Genomic DNA, 19,072 nt, shown 5'->3' with positions numbered 1-19,072 from the left:
AGTTCCGACTTTGTTAAAAACCTGCGTAATTCGGACTTTTAAATCATTTTCTTGAAAGAAATCTGTTAGCACTATATTTCTTTCCTTTCCCTGAGAGCTAGGAGGGGGGGGGGGGGAATGGGCGCCCTTAATTTGATGAGATAGATATATCTGCTACATGCTGCTTAATGCTCTAGAAATCGCCAAAACATCCAGCCAACCAATTACTTTTAAAATAAATATTAAACAAAATTAAAAACGGATCAAAAATGTTTACACAGTTTGGAGCAGTGGATGTCCTGAACTTTGACGAAATGTGCGTTGTAAGTTACAAGTCATTCAGTGATGTGATATCCACATGTAAATATACATACAAATAAGCAACTGTACAGTGCACGACGGAGGGTACATCGTACCGATATTATCGATTTTCTTTCGTATTCCATTCGCGTACCGAGCGAGAGACAAATGAGTATCTACGTGCCTCTCTATGTGCCATAGTCTCCTATCTTATTCTCATGATTCATACACGAAATATACGATATGGGCAGCGCAAATGTCGCACAGACTTTTTCGGACCCAGGTTTTCTAAATTTTTCCTGCAAGATTTCGCTACTGTTATTACACGATAATGTTCTCGTAGCCATAGCTAGTTTCTAAAGTAGAAGCAGCCGCATACTATCATTTTGAAGTGATAATGACATGCGATTTGTTGCAGACGAACAATGTGGAAATTGACGGAGCAGTTGCTCACGCTGTAGTTATTACGTGCGTCGTGGGAGAGGAATTTGAAAGTGTAGAAACAAGTTCACTTCCTGTATTTTTTGAAGAGATACGCTAGATGTTCTCTGAGGCTATAGATAATGCGATGAGAAATAGCTAAGTAGGCAGTTCAGTTGGAGAGACATTGACATCCCTGGAAAGGGCAATCACAGAAGCTGGAAAGAAAAACATAGGTACAAAGATGATAACTGCGAAGAAACCATGGGTAACCGAAGAAATACTTCAGCTAATCAATGAAAGAAGAAAGTACAAATATGTTCAGGGAAATTCAGGAATACAGAAATACAAGTCGCTAAGGAATGAAATAAATAGGAAGTGCAAGGAAGGTAAGGCTTAGGAATGAAATAAATAGGAAGAGCAGGGAAGGTAAGGCGAAATGGCTGCTTCAAAAATGTGAAGAAATCGAGAAAGAAATTATTGTCGAAAGGACTGACGCAGCACATAGAAATGTCAAAACAACTTTCGGTGAAATTAAAAGCAAGGGAAGTAACATTAAGAATGAAATGGGAATTCCACTGATAAATGCAGAGGAGAGAGAGCAGATAGGTGGAAAGAGTGCAGTGAGGCCGTGTATGGGTGGGAAGAATTGTCCGATGTCGCGATAGAAGAAACAGGAGTCGATGTAGAAGAGATAGGGGATCCAAAATTAAAATCAGAATTTAAAAGAGGTGTGGAAGACTTAAGAGCGAAAAAGGCAAAAGAGTAGATAACATTCCATCAGTGTTTATAAAATCATTCGTGGAAGTGGCAGTAGAACGACTGGTATGTAGACTGTATGAGTTTGGCGATATACTATCTCACTTTCGGAAAAAAACATCACCCGCACAATTCTGCAGATAGCAGGAGCTGATAAGTGAGAGAATTATCGGCACATGCATCTAAGTTGCTGATAAGAATAACATACAGAAGTATCAGAAAGAAAGTTGAAGATATTTTAGACGATAGTCAGTTTGGCTTTAGGAAAGATAAAGGCACCAGAGAGGCAGTTATGACTTTGCTGTTGATAATGGAAGTAAGACTGCAGAAAAATCATGACACGATCACAGTATTTGTCGACCTGGAAAAAGCGTTCGACAATGCCAAATGGTGCAAAACGTTCGAAATTCTGAGAAAAATAAGGATAAGCTGTAGGGAAAGACGATTAACACACAGCAGTCTGTAAAAGAACTAAGAAGGAATAATGAGTGGAAGACCGAGAACGAAGTGCTCGGATTAAAAACGGTGTAAGGCAGGGAGGTAGTCTTTCGCCCCCTACTGGTCAATCTGTAAGTCGAAGAAGCAATGACGGAATTAAAAGAAAGATTAGACAGTGGAATTAAAATTCAAAGTGAAAGGATATTAGTGATAACATTCGCTGGGGACATTGCTGTCCTCAGTGAAAGGAAAGAAGAATTACAGGCTCTGCTGAATGGAATGAACAGTCTGAGGAGTGCATAATATGACTTGAGAGTAAATCAAAGAAAGACTACAGTAATGAGAAGACGCAGAAATTAGAACATCCAGAAACTTACCATCAGCATTACTGATCACACAGTATATAAAGTTTAGGAATTCTGCTACCTAGACAGCAAAATAACCCATGACAGACGGAGGAAAGAGGACAAAAAAGGAAGAATAGTACTTGCAAGAAGGACATTCCTGCCCAAGAGAATTCTATCAGTATCAAACACAGGCCTTAATTTGAGGAAGAAATTTCTGAGAATGTATGTTTGGAGCACACCATAGCGTGACAGTGAAACATGGACTTTCGGAGAACCCGAACGGAAAAGACTCGGAGCATTTGTGATGTGGTGCTACAGAAGAATGTTGAAAATTAGGTGGACTGATAAGATATGCAATGAAGTAGTTCTCTGCAGAATCTGCGAAGAGAGGAATATATGGAAAACATTGACAAGAAGAATGAACAGGATGGTAGGCCATCACGGAATAACTTCCATGGTCCTAGAGAGAGCTGTAGAGGGTGAAAACTATAGAGGAAGACAGAGACTCGAATACATACAGCAAATAATTGAGCACGTAGGTTGAAAGTGCAACACTGAGGTGAAGAAATGGCACGGGAAAGGAATTAGAATTCGTGGAGGGCCGCATAAAATGAGTCAGAAGACTGATGACTCAAAAAAATTGTGTTTTACCTCATTCAGTAACCTAACCGACACTATTCAGAAAACATGATCCCCCCCTCCCCTCTCGATTTTGATTCACTTTTGGATCCTGGGGTACCGCTGGACTACACCAGACGAACGCCGTCTTCTTTCTTTCTGAACCCACGTTTGATTCACATCGTCATCGTCAGACTGAGACTGTGTTTATTATCTGAAGACCTTGATGCCCAAGCGACTTATGGACAGTGGACTGAGTGGTGAGACGGTGGACACATGTGGCGGTCGACCAGAGAGGGGGCGTGGGTGTCGCCAGAGTTGATGCACACGAGAGTCTACAGGGCGAGTCTGACGTCATTTGCTGTTTGGTTAGCATGCCACCCACGCACTCGTGTCCGCTGCGTTTTGGAGGACTGACTCACCGGGACCAACGTTCACTTCCGGCAGTGCCATTGCACGTAGTAAACACGTCGAAGTCGCCGCCAATCTTAGCCGCGGTCTCTTTGTTTATCTAGCTGATTTATGTATTTCTGTTTTTTTATTGTTATTACGACCCAACGTGTTTTCGGAACTTAATTGACCTGAGATATAAACACACCCATTTATTCGAATTGTTATATCTTTGTTTGTATGTTTTTCGTTAGTCATGTGATTGTAATTCTATGGCTCAGTAGCTAATGGCCAGTCTACATATGAACATATCTCCAGTCGCTGCTACTATTTGTTTTCTGATACTTACTGACTTCACCGGTGATAGTGATTTGCCATTGTGAAAATTGCTGTGTTGCACCGCTTGTTAGCCGATTATCGTTCGTTCTGAATAAATTTCTAAAACAATATTTTTTCTCCTAATTTTGATGAACAAGGTGAACCAGAACTGCACCGACAAGATTTCGGAAGTCGTTCGGCGATATTTTCTGAATATTTTGATATAAGGGGCCCGTCTTCTCGGCTGGCTCATTACAAAATGACTGCATTGTATATCATCATTCTTCGGGAGTGCATCCGGGAGATTATTAATTGGTATATCGATATTTTGGCTGAAAACCTTTCGACCATTCTCAAGGGGAGTCGCTTGCAAGATTCCTACCGCAGGCCAAGACAACAGCTCTTTTGGGATTTGTGAAGGATGATTTGCTTTTATGAAAGGAGGTGTTTACGAAATTCTGTGTAACTGTGGTAAAAAGTACGTGGGATGAACGGGACGCTCTGTAAAATAACGTTGCGTTGAACATTATCGATGCACTCGCCTACTGCAGCCCAACTATGCAGGGGCTAAACACTGTATTACCACTGGCCACTGGCCACTGTATTTCCACGGGAAAGTTAAGATACTGGCCACAACCTCACCCTACTGCGATTCAATGGTCAAGGAAGCTGTGCAAATACAATCAGCTCAATGGTTCAAATGGCTCTCAGCACTATGGGACTTAACTTCTGAGGTCATCAGTCCCCTAGAACTTAGAACTACTTAAACCTAACTAACCTAAGGACATCACACACATCCATGCCCAAGGCAGGATTCGAAGCTGCGACCGTAGCGGTCGCGCGGTTCCAACTGTAGCGCCTAGAACCGCTCGGCCACTCCGGCCGGCAATCAGCTCAATCCTGACGAGGATTCCTAGCTCGGCAAATCATAGAAACCCCTTATTTTAGGTCTGCGCTCTCCACGGAAATATTGTCCGCCCCCGAGTGGTCAACACGACAGAATGTCAGTCCTAAGGGCCCGGGTTCGATTGCCGGCTGGGTCGGAGATTTTCTCCGCTCCGCTCAGGGACTGGGTGTTGTGTTGTTCTAATCATCATCATCATTTCACCTCCATCGACGCGCAAGTCGCCGAAGTGGCGTCAAATCGAAAGACTTGCACCCGGCGAACTGTCAACTCGACGGGATGCCCTTGTCACTCGACATTTTTTTACGGAAATATTGTTCTAGGTCATCAGTTCCTGGCATTACATCATATGCCGTCGATAATAATCATCCAATGTTTCGTCATCACTGTGGATTAGATGACTCTGAGCTTGCTTTGTTGTACTCATAGAAGCGCAAAAGCTTTAGAGTAACACACATTTCACAAGACTTGCTGCAAATGTGACGTTATTTTGTTGTCACATGTAGGAACTGCGATCGACTTTGTGACAAGAAAGAATATAAATTTTATTGCGGCAATTAAAGGTGTCCCATTAGGTTCCTGCCTTACCGCACACTCGGTAATCGCCATATATTCGGAAGTAAAGATCCAAGTAATTGTGAGAAGGCAGAATATGAATTTTATTGCTCTTCGTTTCAGTTGCAGCAATTTAAGCTATCCTCTTAGGTTTATGCCTAACCACACACTCGGAAATCGCCACGTATTTGGAAATAAACAGCGAAATATTTGTAACAAGGAAGAATGTGAATGTTATTGCTCCTGATTTCACTCGCAGGAGTTAAAGCTGTCCTCTTATGTTCCTGTGTAACCACAGACTCGGAAATCACAAAATATTTATTTCATTCTTCGTTGTATAATCAGACCGGAAAGTTAATAACGTCGAATATTGCAGAACATACTTGTATAACACTTATGAGCAAGCCCTAAAATACGTTAACAACACTAAGAAGAAAAGAAAATTGCATGCGGCGGGATGCGAACTTGCATCCTTTTATCCCACGAACCACAACATTAACCGTTATTGTAGCATTCCGGTATGTATTAGTAGTCTCCTGAATTGATTATCGTAGTATCTCTTGAAGGCTTTTATCGTTGAGTCATTATTAACTGACATATTTGTGATAAATTTTCAGTGCGTCGTTACCGTGAGACTGCATACTGCAAGTTATAATACGAACTTGTTTCACGCTTAATTTGTAAATTATTGACAATAACATTTCGTTCCTGAGAGAGCTCTCTTATAAGAAAGCATTATCTGTCAATAAATCCTTATGTGACGCTTAATTATAACAATAATTATAATAAACTGTAGCAAGAACATGTTTTTGTAAATCACGGATAGCCGTGCATCAAGTCTTGCGAGAGGCTCGTATCGAACTCCAACGAAAGTCGATAGCACTTCCAGCGGTTGACGATACTGCGTGTGACGTCAAAATGACGTCTTGTGAAATGAGTGTAACCCAACCTTTTATCTATGACTGACGCTCTTATTACCAGCAGTATTATCTCTGACGCATGCGCGTTTACTCCACAGTGTAAAGTCTGTTAAAAGTCTTGCAAGCGACTCACCTTGAGACAGGCAGATCGGTTATCAACCAAAATGTCGACACACGACTTGCTGATATCCCGGATGCACACCCGAAAAATGATGGAATAATTGCACTTCGATTTCATTCCTCCATTTATCTTTGTCCCTGTGCTATAAAGACATTCCATTCCACCGAATCCATAATTGAGCTGCATATCGACCAGTGAAAATATACATAAACTTATTATCACCATTAACATACAACTAACACTGACGGAAAAACAAACCGAAGGCAGAACAGACCAGAACTGAATGCAAGCTTGCGGACAGCCAGGTGGGCATTACTGATGTGCAGAGCAAATACCGTTCCCAGTGGAAGGAACAGGTTTGATTCCAGACAAGACACACGCAGGGTGAATTGTCGACGTATACAGGGTGTAACTCAATTCCCTTAACATAATTTGGGGATACATTCCTTGCCGCAAAACAAGAAAAAATCTGATAAAAATGGGCTCTAAAATGCGTACATTATGAGCTGTGAGCATTTTTTCATCTTCGCTACTATGAAACACATCTCCTCTAGTGATCAAAGTGCTCGCAGCTCGTAAAGTAAGGAATTTAGAGCCCGTGTTTACTGGATTTTTCCTTGTTTTGGTAAAAAAAAAAAATGGTTCAAATGGCTCTGAGCACTATGAGACTTAACATCTGAGCTCATCAGTCCCCTAGAACTAAGAACTACTTAAACCTAACTAACCGAAGGACATCACACACACCCATGCCCGAGGCAGGATTCGAACCTGCGACCGAAGCGGTTGCGCGTTTCTGGACTGAAGCGCCTATAACCGTTCGGCCTCACCGGCCGGCGTGTGTGCTGTCCTTAGGTTAGTTAGGTTTAAGTAGTTCTAAGTCTAGGGGACTGATGACCTCAAATGTTAAGTCCCATAGTGCTTAGAGCCATTTGTACCATTTTTTAGAAATTGAATGTTCAGAAGCGGTTTGGTCAACTAGCCTTAAACGGTGTAACAAAATGAAAGAACTCGATAAGTCTATAGTGTCTTTTAAACACTGACAAACTTTTCACAGTCTTTTAATTATTCCACAATGCCTATACTACCACCATCTGTATATGAGCATATTGCTATCGCATGACTTTCGTCACCTCGGTGTAATCATTTTTAATTGTGTCGCCTGCTGTATAATATACATTAGATCGGGATTTTAATAGTGTTATCTGATTACTTTCTTATTTCCATACCGCTGTGTAACATCGGCGTTGCTATGAATTCGTACAGGACAATGCACGCGTAGTTAACAAGACTTATCAGAAACAATTATTTCGCAAGTATGTTCCTTGTGTGGCCAACACTTTTATTTCAAGCGAACCGGATGTACCGGTACTATCTTTATTTCAGTTTACCATAAATGTAGTTGTCTCGATCGAAATGTAAAAAAGCTATTAGGTAAGTCAGGTAGCCGTTTTAAGCTATTGACCAGCCATAGTTCCTAAAACAAATGGCATCATAAAGCAGATTGTGTGAGACGTGACGTGTAAAGATGCACTACAAATTGTCATGTAGCCCAAAATGTGCCCAGTCCAGTAAAAGCAACCACAAGATTGTGTCTCCGTTCTTTCGAGATTATTGAGATAAGATTAGAGAATCCCGGTGCTAGAAAGAGCATCGGACAAAATAATATTGTGATAAGATGATGCAGATCAAATTAATTTCCGCCGCAAGTATGGTAGCTTCAAAACATTATCTTCATGCGGTCCGTTCTGTTCAAATAGGAATCCCGATATCTTCATTCGATCCCTTGGTCGTTCAACATCTCTCTGGCCAGAAGACTAATTATTAGCTTACATTTGGAAGAGGGTCTCACAACAGTTGACTTTTGTTCTTCTATCTTATTTGTATTAAATTTTGTTGCTTCCAATCCTATTTTCGCTTCTTATTTCATCACTTAGGATATATCGGTCTGTTTTCCGTTGTAATTTCATTTTCATATTCTTGTCCTGTTTAGAGCCCGATGTTAACCACAAAACAACGATACAGACACTGCCATTATTTTACAAATTTCATTTGTTTATCCTTTCTTGTTTGGTTGGTAAGTTTTCTGTTTATAGTGCCACACATTTCTGAGAAGGTCACAGAATATCAAAAAATCTTGAACAGTTAGATTTTTGTAACTTGTTCCATTATGCTACTGTGAATTAAAATTTTGGAGTGGATTGCATATTTCTCCGTAAATGCCAATCCTTCGCATTTTTTTAAAAAAATAAACGTCCTTAGGTTTTTAAAACTGAGTTGCTTTCCTGCCAGTTGTAGATAAGTCTTTTTAACAGCGAATAAGACCTGATCATCAGTAAAAGGATTGTGTCTGAACTGTGATGCTGACTGTAAAATATTTTATATTTATTTTTTTGAAGTGAAGAATCAAACTTATGAAGTTGACCTTAGTCATTTTATTACCCTATAAAATACCTTGTAATAAACTCTAACTCGAAGTCTAAAGAAATGTTTACGCCCTGTCATACTCGTGCATTGAAACTGATTTTCTTTTACGTATCTTCTGATAAAACATAAATAGCGAGCTGTTCTCAAGTAAATTATTTTCAGCAGTCAGGCGATTGTTTCTGGGACATGCAGTACTGACCTAAGAATTCACTGTAAATCTTTTGTCTACAGAAGCACCTCAGTGTCAGAGCTGATGTGCACAGGCAGAGGTAGCGACAACGGAGATGGGGACATCAGGAGTAGATTCTCAGCAGAGCGTCAGGCACTGCAGTCCTCAAAACGGTCAGTTAATATTCTCATAATTACAGAAAAATATCGGGTTTAACGATAAGATTTCTCGCTGTTCAAGGGCATGCCACAGTGCAAAGGCGCGTTCGAACTGGCAAAATATTGATTTTCGTGCCAAATGACAAAGTAGATTTTTTAGTGAGGGTGCTCACGCTTCCTATACCAATTCAAGTTCTGCGAATAAAACCATCCGCTTGTGTTCTCGCTGAAACGTGAAGGATTTGTCCGCGAGCGACAAATGTGTAGCTCTGTAACGTATCATTTCCTAGCAGCGCCTGTTTGCTGTGGTCGCAGAGTCCAATCTTTCACTAATTCTTCTAAATGGGCGATGGCCGGAATCTGCTAGGCTGACCTCAGGAGCGAGGAATTTTCCCGTGACGTTCGGTGTTTTTCACCACCCGCTGCAGAGAAACTTCCAGAAGTCTGGGCAGGAAGCAGCACGTTACAGAAGCTCTTGGAGCGGGAGCAGGAAATGGCTAATGCCTACAGTGTGCTCCTGACTGTGATTGCGAAGTCCTGAATGGAGAGTTTTGGGAGTTCCGCGAAAACGGAGAAGTCGACCGGTAGCCCTGGTGGGGTGTAGGAGTAGTGAACCCTCTGGGGCGGAGTTGGTGTCCTCGTAGTGGGGGCGGAGTTGGTGTTCTCGTAGTGTACTCCACAAGTCTGTAGTAGGTGATTCTTCGTGATCAACTTAGTTATTTCTTGCTCTCCGGAAGTTGAGAGATTTCGAAGTTGCGTTCCTGTGCGCGGGTGAGGATTTCCGGGTGAACCATTCCGGTTTTCTATACGATTGTCGCGTTTACCGAATGTAAAGTCGCACAGTAGGCAGAGACCTCATCTTGTAGAGCCAAGTGGCTATTTGGACGAGGTGTTCAGTGAACGAAGCCATCTCCATGGAAATTGAACTGCAAGGGGTGGAGAAAATTATGGAAACACCACAGACGCACTGCCATGTCATTTCAGTGTACGAAGACTGTTGGCATTCAGAACAGTTTCCAGTTTCCTCGGAATGGTTAAATACAGATTCTGTATGGTTCTCACTGGAATCATATACCATTCTTGCTGCAAAATAATGGGATGTTCAGGTAATGATGATGGAGATGGGTAGCGATGACGCAGGTTATATGTCTCTAAGCCCTATCTGAGGTCATCAGTCCCCTAGACTTAGAACTACTTAAACCTAACTAACCTAAGGACAACACACACATCCATGCCCGAAGCAGGATTCGAACCTGCGACCGCAGCAGCAGTGCGGTTCCGGACTGTGAAGCGTCTAGAACCGCTCGCCCACAGCAGCCGATTGATCACGCAGGTTCCTCATCAGATGTAGAATACAAAGTCTGAATAATATTGAGATCTTGTGACTGTGGTGACCGAGAGAGAAGCGACAGTTCATGCTCGTGCTCACAAAACCAGACCTGGACGATGCGAGCTGTGTTAAACACAATCACCGAACCCCTCCGTGTTTCACTCTTGGCGCGTCAACTCGGCCTAAAGTTGGAAACAGTGTACAACGAGACTCATCCGACCAAATTACTTTCTTGCATTGGTCTAATAACCCAGGTTTCATGGCTTCAACACCACGTTTTCCTGCTATGGCCACTTGCTTCGTGGCCGAGCGGTTCTAGGCGCTTCAGCCAGGAACCGTGCTGCTGCTACGGCCGCAGGTTCGAATCCTGCCTCGGGCATTGATTAGGTTAGTTAGGTTTAAGTAGTTCTAAGTCTAGGGGACTGATGACCTCAGATGTTAGGTTCCATATTGCTTAGAGCCATTTGAACCATTTGTGAACCAGTTGCATCACTGATGAGTGGTTTTGGATTCCAGGTCGCTCTGTAATTGCCAGATTGTGGAGCTCCCTTCATGTTGTTTTACTGCTGACAGGGTCCGCTAGTGCGACTTTAAATTCTGCAGTGACTTTTGCGGCTGCCGTCCTCTTGCTTTTCGCCATAATGCTCTTCAATGACCATATGTCACGATCACTCAACACATACTTTCATCTGCAGTGTGACTTAGTGGATGATGCTTTTCCGTTTTCCCTGTATGTGGTATGTATGTATGATATGGTGCGTCACAACTACACAGAACACTGTTCTGGCCACGACTGACACTTGCAACGTATTGAGGACATTCCACAGGTGCCGTTCGTGGTCAAGTGCAACAGCGCAACCTGCAGGCTTGGCTAGCATCTGCATTAATGTACAAGCATACATTCCTCGCAATTACCATATTTTTGTCCAACCCTTGTATATTCATATTCTGTTGTCGTGAAGGTGACTGGCGGAAGCTTCTTTAATTTAGCTGGGGGCTATGTATGAACTGTTAGCGGTGTACAATTTCCAGTCCAGTGGTCGAATCTCGAAACCTTGCTGAAAATGGTTCTCTCTCCACCTCCACCCCCCCCCCCCCCCCGGGCAAATGAGTGAGCTATATCCCAGGGCATAAAGCGAATTGTTAGGAGACCTGTACTAGGAGGATGTGTTGTAGAGAATGAGGATTAGCGATTCAAACCAGAACTGCTACTAAAAATCATAAGCGGCACCTGCTCTCAGTACGACGGTGAAACACGTTTCTTACGCAAAGTAACTTATCGAAATAAGTATATACTGTTTCAATAATGTTATTCTTCTCTGCTGTCCGCTGCTCAGTGTGTAGTGATCGCCGCCTCTAGATCGCGGGTTCCTGGGTTCGATTCACAGCCGGCTCGGAGATTTTCTTTGCTAGGGACTGTACATTTGTGCTCTCCTCATCATTTCATTTCACCTTCGACAACGCACGAGTCGCCGAAGTGACATCAAGTAGAAAGACTACCATCAGGTAGCCGAACAACACCAGACGGAATCTCCCGATAAATAATGTTATAGATCATTTCAATGTTTTCTTTTTTTTTTTTTTTTTTTTTAAGTTTGTGGTAAGGTCTTATGGGACTAAACTGCTGAGGTCATCGGTCCCTAAGCCTACACACTACTTAACCTAACTCAAACTAACTTACGCTAAGGACAGCACACAGACACACACAACCATGCCTGAGGGAGGACTCTAACCTCCGACTGGGGAAGCCGCGCTGACCGTGACAAGGCACCCTAGATCACGCGGCTACCCCGCGAGGCATTTCATCTTTATTTGTCTGTTGGTATTAAGACTTGCATTCACCTTTCTTCAGTTCTCTTCTGAGACGTCGTTCAGAATTCTTAATCCAGAAAGCAGTTCGTAGCACCAGCTTTCCACATTTCCAAGTTGACAGGTATCGACAACATTCAGAATCAAGCAAAGGATGTACCGCACCAAAATTGTGTTTGTGGACAAGCAGATAACGAAGGGGAAACGAGGTGCTTTCTAACAGATGAATTTCGCATTTTCTTCTCCGAAGTTCTTACCCGTGCGATGGTAGCTATCCGTGCCGAACGCTTTACTTGTGCCCTGCAGATGAAGCTCATTGACTGCACGGAGGAATCGATGTTCGATTAAGTGAAAACCGAAGGGCTTTCCGTAACAGCTGTGACGAAAACCCTACACTTTCCAGAAAATTTAGCTATTGTTACATCACTTCCTACCGTATCAGCTTTTTTGTTATATCATTTCTGTTTCAGTCGAAAGAGCTAGCATGATTTATTGAACCACACATCTTGGACTCCCTGTCTGTCGAGCTAAACTCGACAGCCTACTGTAAATGTTTATTATCAAATGGTTCAAATGGCTCTGAGCACTATGGGACTTAACTTCTGAGGTCATCAGTCCCCTAGAACTTGGAGCTACTTAAACCTAACTAACCTAAGGACATCACACGCATCCATACCCGAGGCAGGATTCGAACCTGCGACCGTAGCGGTCGCACGGTTCCAGACTGTAACGCCTAGAACCGCTCGGCCACTACGGTCGGCTGTTGATTGTCATCCACGGTTTGAAAGTGGTGACCCTGATTTACAAATAAGGCATCAATACTCTCAGCAAGTCTCGCCTTCTGAGCAAACGCTTGTGAACAGAATTGCTGTATCAATGAAATTTTTCTTCATATAGGACTGCGTCGACAAGTTGTAATGGCGACCCTCGTTTTGGCCACAATACATCACAATGATGACTAATGGACAATGCAACTACCAGGTGGTTATAATTAAACTATGCTCCTATTGCTGCACTGCGGGCTACATACGTCGCAGGTTGTTGAAACATCGTGGGTATGTTCAATATGCGATGCGCGCTCGCAGTATGCTGAAAAAATAATAGTTCCACTTTCTGCCACCAAGCGAAAATATGGCGCGGTAAGCACTCAGAGTGTGGTGTGGGTGCAGGAAAAGCGGATAAACGATAAAACATATGACAACAGTGGTTCTGGCACGTTTATTAGGATATTGTCACAAGTTACAAAAAGAGTTCAGTATGCTCTCCCAGCTCAGCAATATGCTGCGTCCATAATACAATGTGGTCGAACGTTGTTCGTATCATATCCAGTGTAATGAGAACGATATGTCGTTGTATGCTGTCCTTCATATCAGAAAGAGTGCAGATTCAACCCTGATGGGCACGATGTTTTATATATCCCGACAACGGGAAGTCATATGGAATTAGCTCGTGAGATGTGGGAGCCTCACGTCTTGAAATTGCCAAGAGTGTCGTCCCATCTTCCATATAAACCGTGTTGTGGACATAGTTGCGTTCTTGCGAAGCTGGAATCACTTGTTGCTCAAGGAGGTCCTTATAACATGCCGGCCGCGCGCGGTAGCCGCGCTATCTAGGGCGCCTTGTCACGGTCCTCGCGGCTCCCTCCGTCGGAGGTTCGAGTCCTCCCTCGGACATGGGTGTGTGTGTTGTCCTTAGCGTAAGTTAGTTTAAGTTAGATTAAGTAATGTGTAAGCGTAGGGACCGATGATCTTAGCAGTTTGGTCCCATAAGATCTTACCACAAATTTACAAAAATAACATGCAGATGCCACTGCACAATACACACTCCTCGAAGAAAAACAGATCGAGAATGAAGGAGCTTGTGAAACTACACCGCAAAGTCACATACGCTGAGCGCAATGAATGTCCCTGCATAACATGTAGCAGACAGAACAGAATCCCACACGTAACAGTTCTGGGCATTCACGGCACCGTGCAGAGTGAAATGTGCCTCGTCCGTCCAGAGAGTATTGCCTGGTTACATGTCATCCATCTCCAGTGTGCCAAAAAACGAAGGGGAAAGTCACGGCGCAGTAGCCCTTCTTGGGGTTTCATACGGTGCACATTCTGAATCCTGTAGAGATAACAGTGTAAAAGGCGCCGCACAGTCATTTGAGCTGTAGACCGGGACAGAGAGAATTCCAGTGACAGATCATCGTTGTCATCATATGCTGTCTTTTTGTTTCAAATTAGATGTTACACGCATTACAAACATAAATTCTTAATTACTGATATCTTATAAAAGATTGTTAATAACGATTATTTCAATTTACTAACGTCTTTTATAAAATATGGATAAAGCAGAATTTAAATTTGCGATGAAAACTGGAATTTTTCATGCAATGTGTAATTAGGAACAAGAACATGTGGATTTTTCATAAAAAATGATGACCAGATATGTGTTAAGTGGCATTAATTTGATGAATTTTACATTTCAAAGACGTGGGTGTTCGAACTGAAAAAATTAAACGAAAAAAAAGGACCATAGTACGAGTCCATCCAGCGATCACCGGATTACCATTCTCCAATGCTACCGCGTGAGTCACGAGACCCGTCTTAGAAAGTTGCCTTAATTATAGTAACTTAAAGTTTCTCGAAACACTTCGTAGTCGATTTTCTAGAGAACTGTTGAGAGTTGCATTGTATGGCTTTGGAAGATTGATATTCGAGTTCTAAGCTTTACATACTATAAATACACACATTAAAGAAGTTTTGCATCACCCCGGTTCCCAGAATTCCTGAAGATAGGCGTTGACTGTGGAAATTGTATCACTGACACAGTCCCTTTGACTGTTCAGAGATGTCACTAAACCCGCCCAAAGATGTAAACAACCATGCATGAGCAGCGGCTGTTAGACGGAGGGAGTCCGACAGCCGATCAGTTCCAGTCATTCCACCAGGAAGGAGATACACGGCTCGTGTTGTCTGTAGTTCTACCACGCCTAGACGGACAATACGACAGTTCGATCGCGTCCGCATTGTTACTTTGTGCCAGGAAGGGATCTCAACGAGGGAAATGTCCAGACGTCTCGGAGTGAACCAAAACGATGATGGTCGGACATGGAGGAGATACAGATAGACAGGAACTGTCGATGACATGCCTCGCTCATACCGCCCAAGGGCTACTGCTGCAGTGGATGACCGCTTCCTACGGATTATGGCTCGAAGGAACCCTGACAGCAACGTCACCATGTTGAACAATGCTTTTCGTGCAGCCGCAGTATGTTGTGTTTATATTTACGGCTCAAACTGTGCGCAGTAGGCTGTATGATGCGCAACTTCACTCCCGACGCCCACGGCGAGTTCCATCTTTGCAACCACGACACCATGCAGCGTGGTACAGATGGGCCCAGCAACATGCCGAATGGACCGCTCAGAATTGGCATCAAGTTCTCTTCACCGTTGAGTGTCGCGTATGCTTTCAACCAGACAATCGTGGGAAACGTTTTTGGAGGCAACTCGGTCAGGTTGAACGTCTTAGACACACTGTCCAGCGAGTGCAGCAAGGTGGAGGTTCCCTGCTGTTTTGGGGTGGGGTTATGTGGGGCCGACGTACGCCGCTGGTGGTCATGGAAGGCGCCGTAAAGGCTGTACGATACATGAATGCCGTCCTCCGACCAATAGTGCAACCATATCGGCAGCATGTTGACGAGGCATTCGTCTTCATGGACGACAATTCGCGCCCCCATCGTGCACATCTCTTATGGAAGGCGCCGTAACGTGCACATCTTGTGAATGACTTCCTTCAGGATAACGACATCGCTCGACTAGAGTGGCCAGCATGTTCCCCAGAAGAGAACCCTATCGAGCATGCCTGAGATAGATTGAAAAGGGCTGCTTATGGACGATGTGACCCACCAATGACTCTGAGGGATCTACGCCGAATCGCCGTTGAGGAGTGGGATAATCTGGATCAACAGTGCCTTGATGAACTTGTGGATAATATGCCACGACGAATACAGGCATGAATCAATGCAAGAGAAGGTGCTACTGGGTATCAGAGGTACCGGTGTGTACAGCAATCTGGACCACCACCTCTGAGGGTCTCGCTGTATGGTGGTACAACAAGCGATGTGTGGTTTTCATGAGCAATAAAAATGGCAGAAATAATGTTTATGTTGATCTCTATTCGAATTTTCTGTACAGGTCCGGAATTCTCGGAACCGAGGTGATGTAAAAATTAGTAAATCTGATAGCGGGGTGGTGCCCTTGTTATTGATTGGAAAAATGCGCAAGTCTTTCCCATTTTTAAGAAGATTCGTGCAACAGACGCTCAAAACTATAGGTCTACATCGATGATGTCAGTGTGTCGTAAAATACTGGAATATGCTTTACGCTCGCGTATTACAACATTTCTGGAGGCGGAAAATTTTTTCTGTAGTTATCAAAATGGGTTCCGCAAACATTCACCGCGTGAAAACCAACTCGGTCTGTTCCTCCAAGGAAAACAGGGGGCATTAGATTCCGGTGCCCTAGTTGACGCCGCGTTCCTAGACTTCCGGAAAGCTTTTATACAGTTCGGCAGTGTCATTTAATAAACAAAGTATGAGCGCACTGAATATCAGAGCAGCCTTGGATTGAAGAGTTTCTAGCAAACAGAACGCATCATGTCATTCTTTGTGTACTTGTTGAATAAAAGTGTCTTTAGCCTAAGTCAAAGAAATTGTTGAATACATGCATAAATCACCAAGTAGATACCGTGGGCATATCTATGAGAGTGTTCATGGATGTTGTCATATATGGAGAAATCGCAACGGTAGAAAAATATAACGAAATGTTGCGAGACGTGCAGAGGATCAATGTTTGGTGCAGGTTTGGGAGATGACCCTCACCATAAGTAAATTTAAAGTACTGCACATAAATGGGCTGTAAGACCCTTTATTAGATGATTGCACGAGTACAGAACAATCACTGGAGGAACAATGTCAATAAAATGTGAAAGAGTATGCATATTTAGCGATTTAATGTGGAACAACCATAGAAAACTAATATCAGGTAAAGCAGATGCCACACAAGGATTAAGTGAACGGATCACCAGGAAGGAATTAGTTGAAAAAATCCTCGTTCGAGCAGTACTTGACTATTGCTCGTCAGTCTAGGATTCGTACAAGGGAGGATTGTTGAAAAAATTTGAGAAGATCCGAAGAAAAGCGAAGCGTTTCGTCACAGGTTCGTTTAGTAAGCGCGAAAGTGTCGCAATCACCCAACTGCAATGGAGGACGCTGCAAGAGAGGCAATGGTGTGGTTTATTGTTAAAATTCCGACAGCGTGTGTTCTTAGAAGAGTCAACCAATATGTTGCTTCCTCCTGCGTATATCTAGCGAAAAGAAGGTAGAGCTACAGAGTTTGGAGCACACACTGGGCCTTACAATCATTATTCGTGCTAACCATTCGCGATTGGAACGCTTAAAGGCCGGGGGTGGGGATGGGGGGGGGGGGGGAAGCTAGGATGACAGCGGTGCACATAATACTCCCCGTCAAACACCATAAGACGGCTTGCACCTGTAGACGTGTACTGGGAAACTGAAATACGCCTTAATCGATTTTGGGAAGCCGCTGAACACCTCAGCCTAGATGGCGAGACGGGGACTTCTTGCCCCTTTATGCCAGCCCGGTGCCTTACTTAGCAACAACACCGCCTCCCTAGGTCAACGAGCAGTTTGTTCGTGCAAAAAGTCTGGCGGTCACGCCACTCGTCGCGTGACTGTAAACAGTTCGGTGCGAAACGTCTCTCATTAAGGTTTTTCTTCAAGAAAATTATTTGGAAACCGAAAACTCGTTCCAGTTATTTTGGACTCCTTCAAGGATATCTGAAAGAGCTGTTGACAGGATTTCCCATAGCACCTGTTTTCGTCCTTTACGGTCGTTCATATTTTCTTTACGAGTTTGACTGATGAGTAAGGAACCGTTCCTGCAAAATTTTAAGCTCTAATTTGCTTTATGTACGGCGTGGTAACTCAGTGGCGTAACTCTGTCTGGCGTCAGGTTTCGAACACAATGAAGCTGATAATACTCGGAAAAAGTGAAAGACGCGGGCTTAACGTGCATTTATGTCAGCCAGTAAGTCTTACCGACTATCTGTTCAAGAATATTTTAGTTGAAATTTATGATATGATTTGTTAAAAGCGAAGTCTCAGCTGAAAGAAATGTGTGAATTATCCTCATGTAATCCACCCACTACACATATACTGTGTACTTTCTACCATGCATCTATGACAGGAAAATTGGAACATAAACATCACATAGGCCTAAGTATCCCCCGAAAATGCGGTCTTCTGGTAGTTTCTGAAATAGACCTGAAGTCCTTCGTTATTCACTTCAGAACAAGAGACGAACTAATTGACAACACAACAGTATCTATGTAATGGCTGCTATACTGATGTATGGCCTACATCGTATAATAATAATAACCACTTGTTATTATTATTATTATTATTATTAATAGTGGCAGTGGCAGATGGTCAGATACTAAGCATTGGCAGCATGAAGTCTTCCAGTTTGTGCCTGTATTTTAATTTACTTGATTTTAAATGGGGATGTAGGATGTGGGTGAAGTAAATGTTATTAGGGAGGGGATTGGTTAAGAGGAGAATTTTTTGTAAAAAAGTGTCAATCCTCAATGTGGATGGATAGCTTTCTTTCTGAGAAGTACTTGTAGGTAGCAATCGCGATGTACTAAGTATTGCTCCGGCATTCTATAAAACAAGGTTTTTAGAAATAAGTCTCATTGAGTCATTAGTTCACAGTTTAATTAAACGTCTACAAACACCAAATATTATTCAAAATGAGATTTTCACTCTGCAGCGGAGTGTGCGCTGATATGAAACTTCCTAGCAGATTAAAACTGTGTGCAGGACCGAGACTCGAACTCGGGACCTTTGCCTTTCGTGGGCAAGTTCTCTACCAACTGAGCTACCCAAGCACGAGTCACGCCCCGTCCTCACACCTTTAATTCCGCCAGTATCTCGTCTCCTACCTTCCAAATTTCACAGAAGCTCTCTTGCGAACCTTGCAGAACTAACACCCCTGGAAGAAAGGATTTCGCGGGGACATGGCTTAGCCATAGCCAGGGGAT

At 43.2% G+C, this 19,072-nt stretch overlaps 1 protein-coding gene across 2 annotated transcripts in view; it reads left to right on the top strand.

Moving 5' to 3' along the window:
- The window catches only part of LOC124796367 (protein cycle), a 946,497-nt gene that overhangs the window by 70,392 nt on the left and 857,033 nt on the right, over positions 1-19,072 (top strand). The window contains exon 2 of one of the 2 annotated variants that reach the window (XM_047260528.1): positions 8,725-8,835. The exons of the other annotated variant lie outside the window; for it this stretch is intronic. The gene's annotated coding sequence lies outside the window, so the exon portion shown is untranslated. The remainder of the gene's footprint in view (positions 1-8,724; positions 8,836-19,072) is intronic. 2 annotated transcript variants of the gene reach the window in all.

This window comes from Schistocerca piceifrons, chromosome 4, assembly GCF_021461385.2.
Source record: "Schistocerca piceifrons isolate TAMUIC-IGC-003096 chromosome 4, iqSchPice1.1, whole genome shotgun sequence".
Lineage (NCBI taxonomy): Eukaryota > Metazoa > Arthropoda > Insecta > Orthoptera > Acrididae > Schistocerca > Schistocerca piceifrons.
This window is presented reverse-complemented; position numbering and strand designations above follow the sequence as displayed.